Source organism: Equus quagga, chromosome 15 (assembly GCF_021613505.1).
Source record: "Equus quagga isolate Etosha38 chromosome 15, UCLA_HA_Equagga_1.0, whole genome shotgun sequence".
NCBI classification, from domain to species: domain Eukaryota; kingdom Metazoa; phylum Chordata; class Mammalia; order Perissodactyla; family Equidae; genus Equus; species Equus quagga.
The window spans coordinates 21,198,742-21,207,671 of record NC_060281.1 but is presented as its reverse complement, the minus strand read 5'-3'; the positions used below and the strand labels follow the sequence as shown (position 1 = coordinate 21,207,671).

At 54.0% G+C, this 8,930-nt stretch overlaps 1 long non-coding RNA gene across 2 annotated transcripts in view; it reads right to left on the bottom strand.

Moving 5' to 3' along the window:
• Positions 1-542: 542 nt before the first annotated feature.
• The window catches only part of LOC124227264 (uncharacterized), a 34,853-nt gene continuing 26,465 nt past the window's right edge, over positions 543-8,930 (bottom strand). Inside the window, exons 2-4 of one of the 2 annotated variants that reach the window (XR_006885435.1) lie at positions 5,683-5,761; positions 3,814-3,925; positions 543-762 (exon numbers count right to left, since the gene is read on the bottom strand). This is a non-coding gene — a long non-coding RNA (uncharacterized LOC124227264). Of the gene's footprint in view, positions 763-3,813; positions 3,926-5,682; positions 5,879-8,930 lie in introns of those variants that run through there. The other variant, XR_006885434.1, reaches the window with a different exon arrangement.

Genomic DNA, 8,930 nt, shown 5'->3' with positions numbered 1-8,930 from the left:
CTCCCTGAGGACAGGACTGTGTCTCCCCTCAGACTGGGGCTCCCTGAAGACGGGGCCATGTCTCCCCTCAGACTGGGGCTCCCTGAGGACAGGGCTGGGTCTCCCCTCAGACTGGGGCTCCCCGAACACGGGGCCGTGTCTCCCCTCAAACTGGGGCTCCCTGAGTACAGGGCTGGGTCTCCCCTCAGACCGGGACTCCCTGAGGGTCGGGCCGTGTCTCCCCTCATACTGGGGCTCCTTGAAATCATCAGATTCTCCCCACACATGTGGCATTTGCACCCCACCCCACTCCCCTGGCTCTCCGCACGGCCCAAGCATTCCTCCCAGGACACCGTTTGTCACACTTTGATGAATGAAACCTACTAAGAATAACTCAGTCCTTGTAGTCTCTAAAGGACAGAGTGTGGAGGAGGGAGGCTGGTGATTGTGGGGCGCTAGGGGAGGATGGACACGGCCATTCATTCAATAGCATTTTCCCAGGTGCCCATCTGGACTCTGAGAGAAGATACGGTGAATGCCACAGAGCCCCCTCCTGTGCCATTTCTGCTGTTGCCAGTAGGGGAGCAACCACAGGATCCCTGAGACAGAAATGCCCCCTTCTTTATAGACTTCCCACCCCAGAAGTCATCACTTCAGGGCCACCCAGCCTCCTCAGTGCTTGGCACCAGCTCCCTGTGCTTGGAAGTCAGGTGCTGGGGGTAGGAGGCTGCTTCCAGTGGGACAGGGCTGTGGTGGGGTGCCTGTGGAGCAGCCTTCTTCCTCCTGTGGAGAAATGTCAGAGGGACCACCACTGTAGAAGCTCTCAAACTGGCAGGAGGGCCTTTGGTGCTTTAACTGGGGGAGGCGGTGTGAGTGATCCAGAGGATGAATCTCTGTCTTCTGCTCCCCCGCAACTCTCTCTCTCTCATCCTGCCCCTTCCCACTCCAAAACCTCAAGCCTCTAGCTAAGAATTGAGCGACCTTTCCAATGCAACTATTTTCCCAGGCACTTCACAGGGGGCCCGCGGGGTGGGGAGGCTGTGACCTTAACCCGCTTCCCTGGACAGGGCCTTCCTGGCACTCTGCCCCCACCTGCCACCTCCTGAGAAGGACATTTCGGCCTGGTCTTGGCAAAAACATCAGCCTATGAGCTAGGCAGCCTGGTATGGTACCAGCTCTGCCACTGAGCCCATGGTGACCTTGAGAAGACATGTCCTCCTCTGCGCCTCAGTTTCCCCACATGTAAAATGAGTTTTGTCTAGTTTTCAAACCTTTCTTTTTTAAAAAATAACAGATCCTTTTGTAACTTATGTGGAGTCTCAACTAGTAACACAGACAAAGTTTGGGGTTCTATGAACAAAAGAGGAGTGGGGGCCCAGAGCGCCAATGTTTAGTTTGACACACACGTGCACACACACACGTGCACATAGCTCAGCTCCAGGGCACTCCACAGAGCATACTTCACAAACCTCTGAACCCTGAAATCCTTCCCTGTGCAAACACTCTGGGGCCCTGCCAGGGCTGGGAGTTCTAGAACTGGGGGTGCTGACAGTGACTGTGGGTTGCCTGAGTGTAGGGATCAGGGCTGAGGGGTAACGGAGTAGGGGGCTTGAGCTGGCATGGGGAGTCCTTTCAAAATGGGTAATCCCACTGAGGCTGGGCAGGCGCCTGGGTCCAAAGCGGGGTCCCTGCCAACCCTCACTGCCCTCCCTACCCCCTGAAGCCAGAAGTCAAGTATGCTTGTCTGGCCCTGGCCTCCTCAGCTGGGGACAGGGGGCACAAGTGGAGACTGAGAGTGCCCTTCCCCCGGGGGAGGGGCAGCAGGTGTGGGTGGGAGCCTCTGGCAGCTTTTCTCTGGGATCCCTCTCACTATGCCTGACCAATGCCAGAGTGGCAAGAGTTGGGGGACTGGCAGGGGCCCACAGTGCCTCAGGGGTGGGGGCTGAGCACCAGGCAGCCTGAGTGTGGCAGCATAGCCCCCTGCAGGAGATGCAGTGAGCCTCACAGCGCCACTGATGCTGGAAATGTGAGAATTTGGTGCCAACAGAGAATGCAGGTGGGAGGAGGCCCATCAGGCACTAGTGACAGGAAGGCAAGAGTGAGGAGAGGAACAGGTGCCACACAGGGAAGAAAAATGGCACCGATAAGAGGCAGGCCTGGGCCTGGGGTCCCAGTTCAGGACAGCAGGGATTGTCCCTCCAAAGTGGGGGAACAGCAGCAGTACCCAGTCCCTCCTTGCCCACAGAGGGACTGTGCTCTGGGGTCCTGAGAAAGGCCTGTGCTCAGCCCCAGCTGCCTGGGGTCACCAGGCAAACGAGGTGCTGCCCTTTCCCTTCACCCCTAAGTGATCTGCACCTGCACAGCCCTGGAAAGATCGCTGTTCCCAATTGCCCTCAGGGGACATGTGGGGGAGCACAGGAGTTTCCCCCAGTCCCCACCTCCCTGGGACGTACAATGAGGGATGGGGAGAGCTACCTCACCATCCTCCATCCCACACACACACACATACACACACACACACATACACTGGTGTCTGTTCCCTAGAGACTTAGCAGCCTTGGCCTGGGTCACTGCTAATGTCCCAGGCATGACAGGGCGCTGGGGCTGCAGGAATGGAAAAGTCAGCCAAGGTTTCTGCCCTCATGGTGCTCACATTCTAGGGAGGGAATGACAGGTGATCAACGAGTCAACAAACCGTAAAGTTCAGGTGGTGAGAAGACAACTATCAGTGGAGAGTGGGGGGATAGGGGGTCTTTTAGGTGGGGTGGTGAAAGGATGCCTCTGGGAGGAGGTGACATTTGAGTGGAGACCCGAGTTACAGGAAGCCAGTCATGCTTTGGGACCAAAAGGACTCCAAAATGTACAATATTTTTAAACTGAAAGAACATGTGTCCATAGACATTAAAGGACAGGGGACTTAGAACTGTCTCTGGAGCATGTTTGTGTCCAGCACAGTGACAGGAACCCACATACATTCTCTCTCAGAGCCCTCTTCAGAACCTGTGTGTCAAATGGTATTATTTTCATTTTACACATGGGGAATATGAAGCCCACAGAGGTTATTGTTTCATTCATTTCATAAGATGCGTTGCGTTTTAGCCTCTGAAATCACTATAATAAGTCCCACGTGGACCTGCCCGCCTAGATCCTACAGTCTGTGAGGACAGAGGAGGATCAGGAGGGCTTCCTGGAGGAGCCCATGGCTAAGTTGAGTCTGAAAGGAGGAGGAGGGGGTGACAGAAGTGATGAGGAGAGGAGGGGGCCCAGAGGAGGTGGCATCAACAGCAGGGAGACCTGCAGGCAGAAGTAAAGGACTGAGGAGGGGGTCGTGCCGGGCTGCCTGGTCAGCAACTTGAGTGAGCTGGGGTGGTGAGTGAGGACCCTGCAGGCAGGTCAGAGTACGGAAGGGCAGATGGGGCCACGTGGTGTGTCTGTTAGGCAAGGCAGGTAGGATAGGACCTCTTCCAAGGCTCTGGTGACCTGGCCACCCCTGAGTGACAGGGTTAATAAGGGCAAAAGGTGGGTGCCAGCCAACAGCAAGGCATAGTCAGACAACTCACACAGGCTTACGCACTCCACACACACAGACACATAGACAGACATGTGCACCCCATACATGCACAAACGCACATGCAGCTGGCCTAACTGTCCATCTCTACTGATGAGGGCCTGCAGAGAGGCACAGGACGGGGGTCAGAGGGCACAGAACAGCGTGACTGCATAGCTCTGGCCTTGGGATCTAGGCACCTCTTTCAGGACAGATGTGTCTCCATAGCCCCCTTCCAGGCTCTCAGGCCCCTTGTCCTCCTCTCCACTTGTGCTCTGAGATCTCACCTGCCAGCACATTGTCCAGGATGTGCACATAGGACCTGGTCACGTTCATAGGGGAGGCAGCCCTGGGCATCAGCCAGCAGGAGAATCCAGACTCAGAACAGACCCTGCCAGGCTGGAGTAAACAGGCCAGACCAGAGAGATGAGCATTCACAGGGTTAACGCAAGGGCTCGAATGTGAGGTCAGACACTCAACAGCTCAGACAGGCTGGGGGAGGCCACATGTAAGATTGGTTCCAGTGAGCACTCTGGAAGGGGACTTGTCCCCCAGGGAGCAACGAGTATGCAGTCTTGGGCGGCACTCATGGAAGGGCAGCCTCATGAGTGGAGGCTAGGCAGAGAGAGGGGTGCCCCTGGGCTCTGAGCTGGCCAGTCCCTCCCGGAACAGGGTCCAGACCTGGGGATCTTCTTCTCAAGGGGACAAGGACAAAGACAGCGACAGGGTGGGGAACTCGTCATCCCCGTCCTCATATGACAGGTCATATGAGGAACTGTCACAAGGATGTTCAGCCCCAAGAACGAAGGGCCCAGACACCTGGGAGGCCCACACTCCAGCCATGGCCTTTGCATGTGCCACATCTCCCACTGGCAACTTTCCTCCCTCCCTAACTAGTTAAGCCCTGCATGCTCTTCCCACTAGCTAAAGCAGCACTTCCTCAGGAAGCCTTTTCTGACCTCTCTGTGGAGTATGTCCCACTTTTCTGTGCTCTGCCTCCCACCTTGCCCTGGTCTTGGGGTACCCTTACCAGAGGCAGCTTTACAGTTTTCTGCATGATGGACCACAGTCTCTCTAACTAGACTGCAAGCTCAGCGAGGTCAGGGGCTACATGTGCTGCTGCTTACTGTTGTTTTCCTGGTGTCTGGCACACAATAGAAGCTCAAGAAAATGGAGGAAAGGAGGAGGGAGAAAAGGAAGGGAGGAAGGGAGGGAAGGAGGAGAGAAGAAGGGAACTGAGCATGCCTTGAACTCTCCGAAGGCTGCCAGCTGCCAGCAGCCATACAAAGGAGGGTTAAACTGGTTCTCAGTGGCAGCAGGAACACCAGTAGAAGGTGAACCTAGGGAGTCTGATTTCAAATCATCAACAGTAAGGTTGTAAAAGTCAACTGGTCACAGTGCGGATTGGTCTGCCCTGGAATACTCTGTGCTTCTCAGGATGAGTTTAAGCAGAACCAAGAGCACTTCTCTGAGGAGCTATTACTCCAGGGAATGAAGGAACCGAGGAATGATGAAAAATGAAAGAATGAATGAACAAAATATGACTGATGATACTACAGAGTATTTCACACACTGGGCAGAAAGCCAGAGACATCTGACCTTTGTCTGTGAGTCTAGCTGTGCCAGACCCCAGGTGGACAACGAGCCGAGGACCTCAAGGAGCTCAGCCTGGTGAGAGATGCACGCAGCACACGTACATACAAGAAAGCACACTTCAAATCCATCCAGCAATGCCAGACGTGTCCTACTAGATGATGTTCATAGCAGGGCAGGGAGAAAGGTGTCTTGGGAGCAGCTCAGTCCTGACTTCCCTCCCCACACCTCCCAGCTTTCTGAAGGAGGTCACATTCTGAAATCCACTTTGGGCCACTTTCCCAGGGGGTAACCCCTTGGCACAAGTCTGTCCTGAGGTCAATGCCCCTCTGGCAGCTTCCTTCTCAGGATCAAGGGTAGGGTTGGGAAGGAGAAACTTGGCACCTGGCCTTAGTCAGCAATGACCTTATCTGCAGAGGCTGGGGCTGGGCAGGGGGTGGACACCCTGGCTCTGAACACCTGCCCCCAGCAGGTTCAGAAGCCTGAGACATATGCCTAGCCCATGCTCAGGAGGCCCCCACGCCCCGACCCCCAGCTTCCTGAGAGCAGGGATCATGTCTTACCTGCCTCTATTCCACCCTTGGTACAGAGGAGGTGCCCACAGGTTGTGACATGAGCAGTGCAGGGCCAGGGCTGGCAGAGCTGAAATAGAAAGGGGTGTTCTGCTCAAGCAGACAGAGATGGAACGCCATCCTAGCTGGGGTGCAGTAGCGTCTAGACAGGGACTGGGAAGAGCACACATCCCCCTGAGGCCCCTAAGGCTGGGACCGGACTGAACTGTCTTCTGTTCATGCTCGGGGCTTGCCCTGTCTCCAGCAGCCCCACTGTGGCCTATGACCGGTCAATGACTCACAGCCAGCTGTGGGCATGGAGGGGAGAAAGTGGCCCCTAGCTGAGCTCATGTACTTGCAATTAGCCCTCTACGCCCCCTCACCACGAGAGCCTCCGGCTTCCACGCACGCACGTCCCAGGCTGCCCTTTCCTGACCGCAGCGTGCCTCTCACTGCTTATTTTAGCCTGATGAAGGCTCTTGAAATGTCAGAGCTGGAACCAAGCTGGGGCTCATGGAGTTCAACCCTTTCATTCAACCAGGGAGAAAATGGGGACTCAGAGAAAGTCGGTGATGTGTTTCAGGTAGCACACTAATTGGCAGTACGGCCAGAAATTGACTGCAGACACTGGGAGCCCAAATCTGGCTGTCCTTAACTCAGGGGGGCAGTCTGCTCCAGGCGGCCCCTCACCAGACTTCTGGAGCCTCTGGAGCCAGGATGCCTGGATTCGAATCCTGATTTGCCAGTTATCAGCTGTTAGACTTCAGGAATGTTACTTTGCCTCTCCGTACCTCAGTTTCCCCATCTGTAAAATGGGGCTAATAATGGTACCTACCTCCCAGATTGGTGTGAGGATTGAATGAGCTACTATATCTGAATTTTTGAGACCAGTGCCGGGCACATGACAAGCACTCAGAACATGTTAGCTAACATTCTTACGTGCTCAGTAGAGTCACCAGGATTTGGTCCTCGGTGTGAAAAGTTCAAAAATTTGGTTTTACCAGTTTGTCTAAGGGTAAGCAGACTCCGAGAGGCTGGCCTTCTAACCAGGCTTGTGGCAAACTGACATATGGTGTTACCCTGGGGACAGATGTTGCTGTCAGAAGGACCACAGTGGGAACAGAGGCTGCTTCTCGCTCTGGCAGCCACCACCTGAGATCCAAAGACTGCAGACATCACAGCAAGGGCAGTTGGAGATTCTCAGGGCTGTTCAAGGTGGGTGAGCCTGAAGAATGCCCTTCTGAACTCAAAAATGGGCCTCTGTTCATCTGCAAAACTGGGGAGTCATAGCCTCGAACTCGTGGGGTGATTATGTGCATGAGAGCAGGTGACACAGTACCTGGCACAGTCCTTTCCAGCCTCCTCCCTTGCCCTCTACCCCATCCCCCATCACCTGCTTGAGGCCAGTTCGTCTTGATTCAGAGCATCCTCCCCTGGATCCACTTGGATAAATATTGACAAATTCTTCTCCTTTCACATTCCTCCTTTTTTAGTCGCCAAAGCTCTGACACCTCACACCAGATGAACTATGGTCCCAGAACACGTACAAGATTGGGGTGGTCTCATTCCAGTCCCAGAGATGTTTGTTGAATTAATGACTCTGTGGATCAATGAATGGAGCAGTTCCCAGAATCTCCTGAAAACTCACCCTGATCTCTCAACATTGGGCAACACTCTGGTTTCCCCAGGTCCCCAGCCATAAACTACTTCTGGGGAGAGGCTGCTCTGCTGTTGTCTTATCTGTTCCTGCCATCTTTCATCTCCCATTAATACAGCAACCTTTCTCTGTTCCCACCCACCCCACCATCCTGTCTAGACAATCTGGTATGTTTGCAGCCTCCCCCAGCAGGAGTGCCGTCACAACCATTCTGCTGCCATAAGCACTGCCCTCATGCCTGGTGGTCAGTCTCAAGCCCTCTTCTGCTCCCCAAGTGACAGCTGTCCCCCACTCACCCAACCCAACCTCCTAAGATGGCCTGCATAAGAAAACTGACCTCTTTAGGTGCTATTCCAGCTCCACTGATAGCCCATGATGCTGGCCAAGGCCCAGCCCTTGCCATGCCAGCCCCAGCTGGCCCCCAGCCATAGAGTCCTGCTGTGGGTAGCCCACTCCTTTCTGGGAACATCACCTACTGTCTGGACTCCTGTCCATCAGGGCAGACTGAAACTCCACAGATTGGGAGGCCAGCGAGAGCCAGCTAGGAGTTTTTGCCCCTTTGAAGGTTGGGATGCTGAACACTAATTCTACCCTCAGGTGCAGGACAAGGCCTGGGAATTGTCTCCAGCTTGGTTCCAGCTTTTTCCTCATCATTGACCTGCCACCCATGCCTCCGCGTGGTCCTGGGGTACCAGTGGTCCCCACGCACCAACCAGAGCATTCCAAGAGTGTTTGAGCTGGAAGATCCTAAGGAACCACCCACGCTGGTGGAGATGCTCCTAGAGTGTTTGAAAACATGTTAGAGTCTTTTTCATCGTAACAATGATTAAGGGTGCTCTGGTATTGGGTGCCACGGCCCAGAAATGCTAAATGTCCCTCAATGCACAAGGCAGTTGTGCAATGAAGAATTGCACCCCTTCCTTCCTTGGAGAAACACTGATTCTAGTCAGACGTACTAACTGTGCAATTGTAGTAACTAAGAGCCAAGGAGGATAAGAGACTGGCTCAAGATTACATAGCAAATTGTCTTATAGGCAATCCAATGAGGGGGACCCAAGTGTTCTCGTTCTTCAGGATTTCAGTGTGATCTGTTCTCCAAATCCACTGGCAGTCACCAAGTTTGAGGCACAATGAGAGAGTTAAAGATGAATGTGAGACATTGGGAAGGCTTCACAGAAGTGTCATTTTGAGCTGAGCCTTGAAGGATGGCTCATGGACTTGTGACTTTTGCAAGTGGGGGAAAGCATAAAGGGAAATTGTGGGGCATGAGGACTGGTGTCCAGCAGTGAAGGTGGCTGAGAAATGAGCAGAGGCTTTGGGAAGAAAGCAGGAGAATGGGAAGTGACTATAAAGTGAATTGAAGCTAGATCACAGAGGACTTTGCGTGTCAAGCTAAGTATTGAGATTTTCTTCTATGGGCAATGGGAAGCCACTAAAGATATCAGAGTAGAAGGTGTGCAATGATGAGCTCTCTGCATAATAGGAAGGTACTGAGGCTGCCTGCGGAGAAGCAATTCCGGGTGGAAAATTATGGGGGCAGGAAACCACTGTCAGAACAGTCCAGGTGAAAGACACACATGAGGTTATGGAAGAGGACAGGGTC